The sequence below is a fragment of the Triticum aestivum genome, chromosome 7A (genome assembly GCF_018294505.1).
Source record: "Triticum aestivum cultivar Chinese Spring chromosome 7A, IWGSC CS RefSeq v2.1, whole genome shotgun sequence".
In the NCBI taxonomy this organism is placed as follows: Eukaryota; Viridiplantae; Streptophyta; class Magnoliopsida; order Poales; family Poaceae; genus Triticum; species Triticum aestivum.
The window spans coordinates 708295393-708308015 of NC_057812.1; positions in this window are offsets into that span (position 1 = coordinate 708295393).

The following is a 12623-nucleotide window of genomic DNA, read 5'->3' on the forward strand; positions in this document are numbered from 1 at the left end:
CGCCGCCTCCCTCGCCTCGGAGCCGCCCCACGTCCACCAGGAGAGGAGGCCCCACGTCCACCAGGAGAGGAGGCCCGCGACCTCCCCGCCGTCTATCCCCGCCTCCGCTAAGCTCGCCGTCTCCGCCCTCCGTCGTCTCCGCTCTGGCCACCACCTCATCGTCCTCCCTCTTAATATCTTCTCCTCTCTTCCTCCTCTCCTCCCTCCCGGCCATGCCCTCTTCTTCTCTCTTGGTTTAGGTCAAATCCCTCTCGAATTTAGGTCAAATTAGGTTCAAAAAATTGTGGGAGTAGTGCCTAGCAAACATGAATAATTAGTACTCCTTGTGCATTAGGTACACTTAATGTATTGGGTTTGAACCCTAACCACTTCCCTCTCCTTTTTCTTTTTTCTGAAGTTTATGTTTGGTAGTAGACCATATCAGTAGCTGCAGTTCATGTTTGTCCATTTTTTGGTCCCTTTTTAAAAAAAACTGAGGAAAATAGATGAGTATATGTAGTGTTCTTTTTATGTGTTCATTTTCTATCTTTTTGAAATAGGTTCATTGTAGTTGTTGTAATTCTAGCAGGGTTTTTTGCTGACAGTACAGTTCATGGAAATTTGTTGTAGTTATTTGTACCCTGCGCCGTGCCTGTTTGTTCTTGCTACTTGGTACTAAGTACTTGCCATGAGACTAGTTAGGTTGCATCTGTTTTGTGCTGAGTTGCTTGCTTGCTCTCTTGCTGCAATCTTTCATCCACAGTAGCAGTAAGCAATTCGGTTAGCCGAGAGATTAGCTTCAATTCTGAAATTAAGCAATTCAACTAGCCGCTGATTTTTGCCAAAGTTAATCGCTGTTCAACCATCAGATTTCCCACCCATACAGTTAAAAGTTTGAAGTATGATCACATTCAGCTATGAACCACATATAGCTCACATAAAACTGTCGCTTGCTAGAACAAACTGAGTGATGTGCCTAGAAGCCCCACATAACTAAGGGTAGTCTTCCCTGTGCATAAAAGTTTTAGACTAATTGCTAGTCTTCTCTTTGGTCATCCGAGGTTGCCTACTTGTAGAAATCTTGCTGACCTGCTGCTGCTACTCTGTTCACCTCATTTCGCAGGGTCGATTGGCCATCGTGTCTTGGGTTTGTTCTTCATCCGGGCATCGTGTCTCCTTTTGTCCAGACCTACTCCTCCCTTTGTTGTGGCAAGTCTCGACCTTGGTAGTCAAAGGTAAAGAATACATGATTTTATTCCTGGATTCACTTGCTTATAGAATTCATCTAGAATCTAGGTCTGAGAACAGCAGGCTAATTCCTTTTTCTCTTGGATCATTGGTGAAAAGATTAGTCTTATGCTAGAAAGTGTATTGATTTTTCAGTTTTGATGTTGCAAAAAATGGCATTGCTCTCTGTATGCTAGCTCAAAGTTTGGGTGGTATTGTTATGTGTGATGTTTAGCAATCCCATAATGAAAAACTGGACAGGTTAATGTCCATGTAATTTTCACCCTTTCTAGCTATGTGCCTTCTGGATATGCAGTTTATGCATGAGAAGATGAGACCTATTATTTTCTCAGTGGTAGTTATGCACATTTAATCATGGCTTTATGAGTGAATTGCAGTATAATGTCTTGAAACTCGACATCTGAAACGTTTAACTAGTTTTCCATGCTTGATGTGTTGTATCTTGAGGCTCATCTTTATTACATATCAGAACTTGCAAACAAATCTGTGAAAGACTTGTAAAGTTGCTGGGTTTTGTCTCCGACCATTGTGTCGTGATGAATTTGCAGGTACCCCAAGAGGCCCTTGAGTTTGCCGGAATGTCGATTAACTTCCGTTCCGGCAAATTCGGGTACTCCATATGTCCTATTTTCAGAAAAGGTCATGCTGAAATTTTCCGTGAATTTTAGCATGACTTTGCTAAAAATAGGACATATGGGTTACTTGCGACTAATGTTGATTATCTTCTGCTCAAAATTTATGCTGCTATAATGTTGTAAGGGTACTAATTGGTCTCTTCTGCTGCTTATCAGAGATGGGGGGAAGCAGCCACCGCCGCTCTGCCTCACCGGAGTACGAGTTGGATGCTTTCGAGTTCTTCACTATCATACTTTCTTCTTCAGTATCATCCACGAGGCAGGCATATAAAACGAGAGATCTCCCCTTCACCCATCTCATTATGATAACTCTGTTGTTTGCTACATCACTCCTTGTCCCAAATTACAGAGGCTGCCTGACGCTTTTATGAAGATGCTGGGTGAAGATCCGCCAGATAATGTGAAGCTCTGATAGGCCGGCAGCGGGGTTCGCAGGTTGTGGGACGTGGAGTTGGTGATCGAGGAGGGCCACATGTACCTGTGCCGTGGCTGGGAGAAGTTCTACAGTGCCTACGACCTGCGGACCGGGTACTTTCTTCTCTTGAGGTACGATGATGACGCCACAATGCTCATCATGAAGGTTTTCAACAAGACTATGTGTCGCATGCGCTACGCTGAAGACGAAGATGCCAGTGCATTCTACCTCTTCTTATTCCTCCATATTTGGCTTTGTCTCACATCGATTGTTAATGGTCATTGTTGCATTTGGACAGGCAATGGGAGCAGCAGCAGTGACACTGGCTACAGCCAAAGGAGCAGCGATTATGGCTGTAGCAAAAGCAGCAGCGATTCTGGCCTTAGCGAAAGCAGCAGCGATTCTGGCAGCAGCGAAGACAACAAGAAGGATGATCCGGACTGGAGTGGGGGAGAATAGGAGCAGAGTGGGGATGAGGAGCTGCAGGATGATGATGGGCATCAGGCTGAGGATGACCTAGCGCTGGTGGTGGCTGACCAAGGGCAAGAGATGGTGGTGGCTGACCAGGTGCAAGAGATGGTGGTGGCTGACCATGGGCAAGAGATGGTGGTGGCTGACCATGGGCAAGAGATGGTGGTGGCTGACCATGGGCAAGAGATGGTGGTGGCTGATGGTGGCCTCGCGATGGTAGTGGTGCCTGACAATTACCACGCACCGGTGGTGGCGCCAGCGATCCCACAGCTGGGCGACATGACCACGCCAATTGTGGTAGAAGACTACATCCCACAGCTGCCTCCACTGCCTCCACCGCCTCGCCGCTCTTGGTGCATCAGGCTGAGGAAGGAGAAGGAGAAGAACAATGAGAACTCAACTATGTCAGGTATGTCAGATCTCCAAAGTGATATATATATATATATACTTAGTTACCTATTTATCTCTAATATGCTTAGTTTCCTATAGGTTAGCTCCAAAATTACTTATGTTAGCACAAAATGATCAAGTTTACATAATAAGCTTATAGTCTTCTTCTTATTCTTCTTATCCAAAATGACATATGCTAGCTTCATTTTACCTAAGTTGGCTCTAATATGCTAACTTAGAGCTTATATGCTTAGTTTCATATAGGTTAGCTCCAAAATTACTTATGTTAGCACAAAATGATCAAGTTTACATAATAAGCTTATAGTCTTCTTCTTATTCTTCTTCTTATCCAAAATGTCATAGGTTAGCTTCATTTTACCTAAGTTGGCTCTAATATGCTAACTTAGAGCTTATATGCTTAGTTTCCTATAGGTTAGCTCCAAAATTACTTATGTTAGCACAAAATGATCAAGTTTACATAATAAGCTTATAGTCTTCTTCTTATTCTGCTTCTTATCCAAAATGACATAGGTTAGCTTCAATTTACTTAACTTGGCTCTAATATGCTAACTTAGAGCTTATATGCTTAGTTTCCTATAGGTTAGCTCCAAAATTACTTATGTTATCACAAAATGATCAAGTTTACATAATAAGCTTATAGTCTTCTTCTTATTCTTCTTCTAGTCTTCTTCTTCTTCTTCTTCTCTTCTTCTTCTTCTTCTTCTAACTTCTTGTTTATCATTTTGCAGATTTGATTTAATTCACGGAAGCTTGCATGGATGGAGTGCTTCTTTTCCATTTGTATTTTTATTTTGTATCAATGTGAAACTTTTTGTGAATTGATGGATAACGGTGTTGAATGAACATTGTGAAACTTTTGTAATATGTAACGATGGAACTATGTGTTGGCTATGTATGTATATATGATGAAACTTGTGTGTTGGATATGATCTGGTGGACGCACGTAACATCGTTACATATGGCCCCCTGTATGTAAGCTAAGCAGATCTGTGTTGTATGTTATCTCTAATATTTTTTAACCTGTGAAAATATTATAAATGAAAAAAATCCCTAATATTTATACTAGTGGCGCACCACACAAGACACTAATGGCGCACTGTTATAATCACACTAATGGCGCATCACCCAACAGAGCGTCATTAGTATGCCAAAGCACACGGTTAAATATGGCCCCCTGGGAGGCATACTAATGGCGCATGGTGTTCTATACTAATGGCGCACTGCTTGGTGCGCCATTAGTATACCAGATACTAATGGCGCACCGGTGGTGCGCCATTAGTAAGAAATACTAGTGGCGTGATACTAATGGCGCACCAGCAGTGCGCCATTAGTGGGCAAAACTGGCGCACCATTAGTAGCCCTTTTCCTAGTAGTGCAACTAGCGAGGTGGGACTAAACTCCCACCACCACGCCGTTGTGCAAGCCCATTGGTCCCGGTTGGTGGCACGAACCAGGACCAATGCCACCCTTTGGTCCCGGTTCATGGTACTGATTGCTCCCTGACTATAGAGCTAGAAAGCTCCTAGCTGCTAGGACTACGTTGGTATTTCCCAAAGAGGAAGGGATGATATAGCATAGCGAAGGTAGGTATTTCCCTGAGTGAAGAAACCAAGGTTATCGAACCAGTAGGAGAACCAAGCAACACAATGTAAACAACACCTGCACAAAAATGACAATACCTTGCAACCCGACGTGTTAAAGGGGTTGTCAATCCCTTTCGGGCAATGATGCCAAAAATTTATAATAGATTGAAATAATAGATCGTAAATATAATAAAGTGCAGCAAAGTATTTTTGTATTTTTGGTTTAATAGATCTGAATAAAAATGCAAAGGAAAAGTAGATCGCAAGCAAATATATGAGAAAGAAGACCTGGGGACCGTATGTTTCACAAGTGGCTTCTCTCGAGAAAGATAGCAAACGGTGGGTAAACAAATTATTGTTGGGCAATTGATAGAACCTTAAATAATTATGATGATATCCAGGCAATGATCATTACATAGGCATCACGTCCAAGATTAGTAGACCGACTCCTGCCTGCATCTAGTACCATTACTCCACACATCGACCGCTATCCAGCATGCATCCAGTGTATTAAGATCATGGAAAAATGGAGTAATGCAATAAGATAGATGACATGATGTAGAAAAGTTCCGTTTATCTATTGCATAGATATAGATCCCATATTTTTATCCTTAGTAGCAACGATACATACGTGTTGTTTCCCTTCCTGTCACTAGGATCAAGAACTGTAAGATTGAACCCATTACCGGGCACCTCTTCCCATTGCAAGATAAGTAGATCAAGTTGGCCAATCAAAATCCAAATATCGGAGAAGAAATATGAGGCTATAAGAGATCAAAGAAACTCAAATAACTTTCATGGACATAAAAAGATATGACTGATCATAAACTCAAAGTTCATCAGATCCCAAGAAACACACTACAGAAAGAGTTACATCATATGGATCTCCAATAGACCATTGTATTGAGAATCGAGCGAGAGAGAGAAAGCCATCTAGCTACTAACTACGGAACCGAAGGTCGGAGAGGCACCAATGGAGGTGGTGAACCCCATCCAAGATGGTGTCTAGATTGGATCTAGTGGTTATGGACTCTGCGGCGGTTGGATGAATATTTCGTCGACGCTTCTAGGGTTCTGGAAATATTGGGGTATTTATAGAGCAAAGAGGCGGTCCGGGGGGCACCCGAGGTGGGCACAACCCACCAAGGCGCGCCCTGGTGGGTTGTCCCCTCCTCGGGACTCCCCCTAGGTGCAACGAGGGCCCATTGTGTTCCTTCTGGCCCATGAAAATTCTCCGTAAAGTTTTGTGCCATTTGGACTCCGTCTGGTATTGATTTTCTGCGATGCAAAAAACACGGAAAAAATAGGAACTGGCACTTGGCACTATGTCAATAGGTTATTACCAAAAATGATATAAAATGATTATAAAACATCCAAGATTGATAATATAACAGCATGGAACAATCAAAAATTATAGATACGTTGGAGACGTATCAGCATCCCCAAGCTTAACTCCTGGTCGTCCTCGAGTAAGTAAGTGATGAAAACAGAATTTTTGATGTGGAGTGTTGTTTATCATGTCATATGATATTATTTTTTCTTTGTCGCATGGACATTTCGACTTTTATGTGATTCAAAGTAATAGTCTAGTTTTGACACAATATAGATACTCAAGCATATCAACAAGCAACCATGTCTTTCAAAATATCAATGCTAAAATAAGTTATCCCTAGCCCATCATGCTCAAACATTGAATAATTCATGAAACACACTCAAATATTAGCAACACCCAATACTTAAGTACGATCATTTTGCCTCCTAGTTGGTGCTTTTTATGAGAGAAGGTGGAGACACAAATTCAAAAATAAAAATTGCATAAAGTAAAAGAAAGGCCCTTCGTAGAGGGAAGTAGGGATTTATCGAGGTACCAGAGCTCAAAGCGAAAAAATAGAGATAAAACCATTTTGGAAGGTGTATTCATCCCACCAATGAAAACGACTTAGAGTTCCGAACACTTTCCATGCTAGATATGCCATAGGTGGTTCCCAAACAGAAAATAAAGTTTATTCCTTTTTCCACCATACTTTCACTTTCCATGGCTAACCGTATCCATGGGTGCCCTCCATGCCAACACTTTCCAAGGAATTTATTATTTGACAACATAAAGTAAATTCATTTTTGCATTTCGGGACTAGGCATCCCTAAGACCTTTGCCTTACTCTCGTGCAATGACAAGTGAATAAACAATCATTGTGAGGATAACACATCCAGCATGGAAAATATTAGCCACCCGTCACAGCTCTGCGAGCAAAACAAACACACAAAAGAGAAGTTTATTTTGAAAATTAGAGATGGCAGATGGAAATTTGCTTAGAACAGCAAAAGAATACCGCATATAGGTAGATATAGTGGACTCATATGGCAAAACTGGTTTAAAGGTTTTTGGATACACAAGTAGAGATCATACTTGGTGCAAACTGAAGGCTAGCAAAAGATTGGGAAGCGACCAACCAAGAAACGGATAATCTCATAAGAAAGCATAAGCATAAATAACACCGAATAATGCACCATAAGTAGGATATAATTTTCATTGCATGACTATTGACTTTCGTACTTGCATAGGGAATCACAAGCCTTAACACCAATATTCTTACTAGAGCACAATTACTCATCAACATAACTAACATATCACATCATCATATCTCAAAACTATTACTAAGAATCATGTTTATTTTTTCAATGATCTTCATGACATTTTTTTCTTTTTCTTTATCCTTTTTGGATATCCATCACTTTGGGACTAATTTTCATGTATTGCTTTTCATAAGCTCAAACAAATATAAGTGAAGATCATGAGCATAACAAATTTTCTTTCTCTCAAAATAATTTAAGTGAAACAAGAGAGAATTTCTTCAAAATTTTACTGACTCTCAAATAAATCTAAGTAAAGCAAGAGAGAATTTATTCAAAAATACTAAGCACACCATGCTCAAAAAGATATAAGTGAAGCACTAGAGCAAGTCCTTGCTCATAAAAGATTTAAGTGAAGCAAAGAGAGCGATTCTAACAAGTCATGACATAATTTTGGCTCTCTCAAATAGGTGTGTCCAGCAAGGATTGATTCCTTAAAACACAAAATAAAACAAGCAAAGACACATATCATACAAGACGCTTCAAGCAAAACACATATCATGTGACGAATAAAAATATAGCCTCGAGTAAAATACCGATAGATGTTGGAAGAAAGCGGGGATGCCACTCGGGGGCATCCCCAAGCTTAGTTGGTTTCTCATTTTTGGATAATAGCTTGGGATGCCGGGGCATCCCCAAGCTTAGGCTCTTCTATACTTCCTTCATCCATCGTAAGATAACCCAAAATTTGAAAACTTCAATCACACAAAACTCAACAAAACCTTCGTGAGATCCGTTAGTATAAGAATAATAAATCACTACTATAAGTACTGTATCAAACCAATTCTAATTTTGTTTTTGTATTGTATATACTGTATTCCAACTTTTCTATGGCAAAAAATCATCTAAGAAAACAATAGAGCCATCAAAATAAACACACAACACAAAGAAAACAGAATCTGTCAAAACAGAATAGTCTGTAGGAATCTGCCTATTTAGAATACTTATGTAAGTCCAAACATTCTGAAAAATTAGGAAGACCTGAGTAATTTGTATACTGATCTACTGCAAGTGGAATGGGTATTTTATCGCTCCCTGGTAAAAAATGAAAATTAATTTCATGAGCGTAAAAGTTTCTGTTTTTTCAGCAAGATCAAACGACTATCACCCACGAAGATGCTAAAGGCTTTATTTGGTACAAGCACTAACTAAAACATGAAAAACAGAATCATACCAGTAGAATAATTGTGTAAACACACAAAAATAGAAAGCAAAAAGCAAAAATAAAATTCATTCATTGGGTTGCCTCCCAACAAGTGTTATTGTTTTACGCCCTTAGCTAGGCATAAAGCAAGGATCTAAGTTTTGTCATCTTTGTCCAACTCTTCAATCAAACACTTAGAATCCATCAAAGATTTAGCATAAAGACCTTCAATAGCAATACTCCTCGGAGTAAATTTAAATATTTCATTCTTACAAAAAGGATCTCTTATCACTTCAACAAAGTCTGGATGGATGCTAATCATTGTAAGGTCTCCCTTATCATTATTACTAGAAGATGCACCCTTGTTCCTAGATCTCCTACTCTTTACGGGAGTTTCCTCAATAATTTTAGTGGTAGTAAAAGCCGTGCTTAGATTACTAAAGATTTGTTCCAATTTATCGATCCGAGACGGACTTTATTCTATTCTTTCATGGATTAAAGTAACCCTCTCTTTTCACAACTTAAAAATAACGCCCACTTTTGACCCAAGATTAGTAGCAAAATTATGCATCTTTTTTAGTATAACAAGCAGAGTGGCCTGCCCGATGTGCAGGCTAGAGTTTGTATTTCCCCCATTACACTTTATTTTATTTCTCTACAGAAAATTGCAACCAAATGTGATGACATTCACAAATATGAGCCTTTTCCAAATATAATTTTGACAACATCCTTTCCTGTTCTCAAATAATCTAATATTATAATCCCAATTAGATATTTCATATTATATGATGTAATGAATAAATGTTGTGGAAGCTATTATGTTTTTCATAATATATAATATGATGTCCTTTTTTCGAGATTTAAAGTATACTAATTCCTTCTTCGCATCTGTCTATTTTACTGAAAAACATAAGACATAACAAAAAGCATAGATAGAAAACATAAACTTGGAATTGCATTTTTGTGTAAAAAGTTATTGTCCCATGACAGGTATTTCAGATTCCATGGCTATCTCGAAATGAATAATCCAAAAAAATCTTGTGTTCATCTTGTTGTTATCGTTTTCTCTATGTCGGTTCCTCTAGTGTGCATGCTTCCTCTCACTTAGTCTCGCTTCTAACTTAATTGGTCTATTTTGCAAGTTTTTTTGTCCATGTTCATCATACCTCTTCCATAATGAGGTTCGCAACTATACGTCCGAAAAAATTCAATGTAAAAGATGGCACTGTACATATTTATTGGCAGTGAACTAATATATTAGTCCATCTCCTATATCAGAATAAACAAGATATAACGGTGGAGTAATTAAGAAGGTACTGAATAAACCACCTATGACGACATTGTACAGAAATCCGGTATAGTTGTTGCTAAATTGAGAAATTACCTACCAAGATCGGCAACAAAATTGTCCATTGATGGACCAATTCGTCCTACTTTCCGAGACAATAAGTATGACGATTGGTGGTGCAGTCATGCTAGACGAACATGGAGTTGGCCTTGCCACTTGCTTGCATCAATTGGACTGAGTTGCGTGCAGTTCGTCCTCAACATAGCGTCCGCTGAGTCTAGCATCCAACATAAACATGCTAACATCTGTCAGATTAATTTGTAGCACTAGTAGAAAAAGGGTCATTTGTCCCGGTTCGTAAGGGCCTTTTGTTCCGGTTTGGGAACCGGGATAAAAAGGTCGTTACTATTGCCCTTGGCCTTTATTCCCAGTTCTTACACGAACCGGGACAGATGGGCCTCCACGGGGCCGGTGCGGCGAGCCGAGGCAGGAGGCCCTTTGGTCCCGGCTGGTGGCACCAACCGGGACCAATAAGCATCCACGTGTCAGCTGTTTAGGGGCTAGGGTTTATGTTTTTGTTTTCTTAAGTGGGGGGGGGGGATTTGGAGTTTTTGTATGGTTAATTAAGGTGTTTCATATATTGTGTTAGGTAGCTATTTAATTAATAGAGAGAATTGTCCTCTCTTATCTTCGTACTTGGTCGACGCTACGTACTATACATATAGAGAGCACTCGACACACTAGCTAGTAAGCAAAAATGAAGGAAACAAAAGATCGTCATGAACATATGCATACAGAGAGAAGTGATATCGACCTCTCCTTCTCCGAGAGATTAGTCGAACAACAAGTTTTCGTATATCTATCCGACGCTACTCGCGACATATATACAATATAAGATCTCTTACATTACAATCCCCTAATTATATATGAACACAGGGTCCACATGGTATTCTCCACCTTTATCAATCACGTGGTCAAGAAAGAATGCCGCCAATTCCTCTTGAATTCCTCGCATGCGATCTGGTGCTAGGAGTTCATCCCGCATCCGAAACATCTAATTTGAAGAAGGGGGTCAATACATATATATGAATGAATGAAACTCAACACAAAAGATAGTAAATAAAGTTAAATTCTGAATATTATTGCTTACGCACTTCATATTGTTTTTTAGTGTAGCCTGCTCATAGGTCGTGTGGCGGATGGACTCGCAAATGTAGTATCCATAGTAATTATTCCCCGCTTCCTGCCACAACCACATTACAAGAAATAGAGGTCAATCAAACTGATAAGCAAGCATGCTAAAATGGTATTGATGAAACTAGCACTTGAATCACTAGGGGATGCGCGGAACTAGTACTTACTTTCGGGTGTTTAAATTCCAGCTTCTTCGGCAGTCCCAGAGCTTTTGAGGTGAATTTTTTCCAAACCCTGCCAGACAAAGAAAACAATTACTTGATATCAGGAAGTGAACAAAGTTGCCGATATGGTGCGATAAAGATCAATTTAACTTACTTCTCGAGAATTTCAGTCATGTCCGCATACTCCTTAGGATCTTTTCGTCTTGAGTCTAGGACGGTTACTAGTCCCTGCTCGACCTTAATCTCTAGGAGAATATAGTGGAACCTGTGCACGCATGCATAACTCATCAATTACATTACTATAACCTTGACTAGGGAAACCGAATATGCACAAGAAAGTAACACTCACTTGAAGTTGTAAGGAAAGAGTATTATAGCTTTGTTTTGATTTAATACCAACGATCGTAGCAAGTTGGCCTTGGTATATTTTTTATTAAATTCAACCAAATATGCATCTATGATATTTGGGTTAATGAACCCAATATCACTGAGGGAGTCCTGGATTAGGGGGTGTCCGGATAGCTGGACTATAACCTTTGGCCGGACTCTTGGACTATGAAGATACAAGATTGAAGACTTCGTCCCGTGTCCGGATGGGACTTTCCTTGGCGTGGAAGGCAAGCTTGGCAATACGGATATGTAGATATCCTCCCATTGTAACCGACTCTGTGTAACCCTAGCCCTCTCCGATGTCTATATAAACTGGAGGGTTTTAGTCCATAGGACGAACAACAATCATACCATAGGCTAGCTTCTAGGGTTTAGCCTCTCTGATCTCGTGGTAGATCTACTCTTGTACTACCCATATCATCAATATTAATCAAGCAGGACGTAGGGATTTACCTCCATCAAGAGGGCCCGAACCTGGGTAAAACATTGTGTCCCCTGCCTCCTGTTACCATCCGGCCTAGACGCATAGTTCGGGACCCCCTACCCGAGATCCGCCGATTTTGACACCGACATTGGTGCTTTCATTGAGAGTTCCTCTGTGTCGTCGCCGGACAGATCTTCGTCTTCGGCGGCATTGCACTGCGGGCCAATTCACTTGGCCATCTGGAGCAGATTGAAATTTATGCCCCTGGCCACCAGGTCAGGTTTGGAAGCTTAAACTACATGGCCGATATCCATGGAGACTTGATCTTCGACGGATTTGAGCCTCTGCCTTGTGCGTCACGCGGTCATGATGAGTACGATTTAGCTCTACCATCGGACAGTGTCCAGGAGATCGCACAGGCAGCCGCTCCGACCCTCAATTCGGAGCGAGTTGCGCCGTCCATCGACGGGTGGATGGACCGCGCCACAGAGGCCTTACCCTCAGCGGCGATCGAGCCAAACATCGACCTTACCTTGCACAAGAGTCGTGTCGTTAAACTGCCGGATCCTTCTCCGGTCACGGACTCCGAACCGCCCGCGCCCGTTCCCATCGAATCCGATTGGGCGCCGATCATGGAGTTTACCTC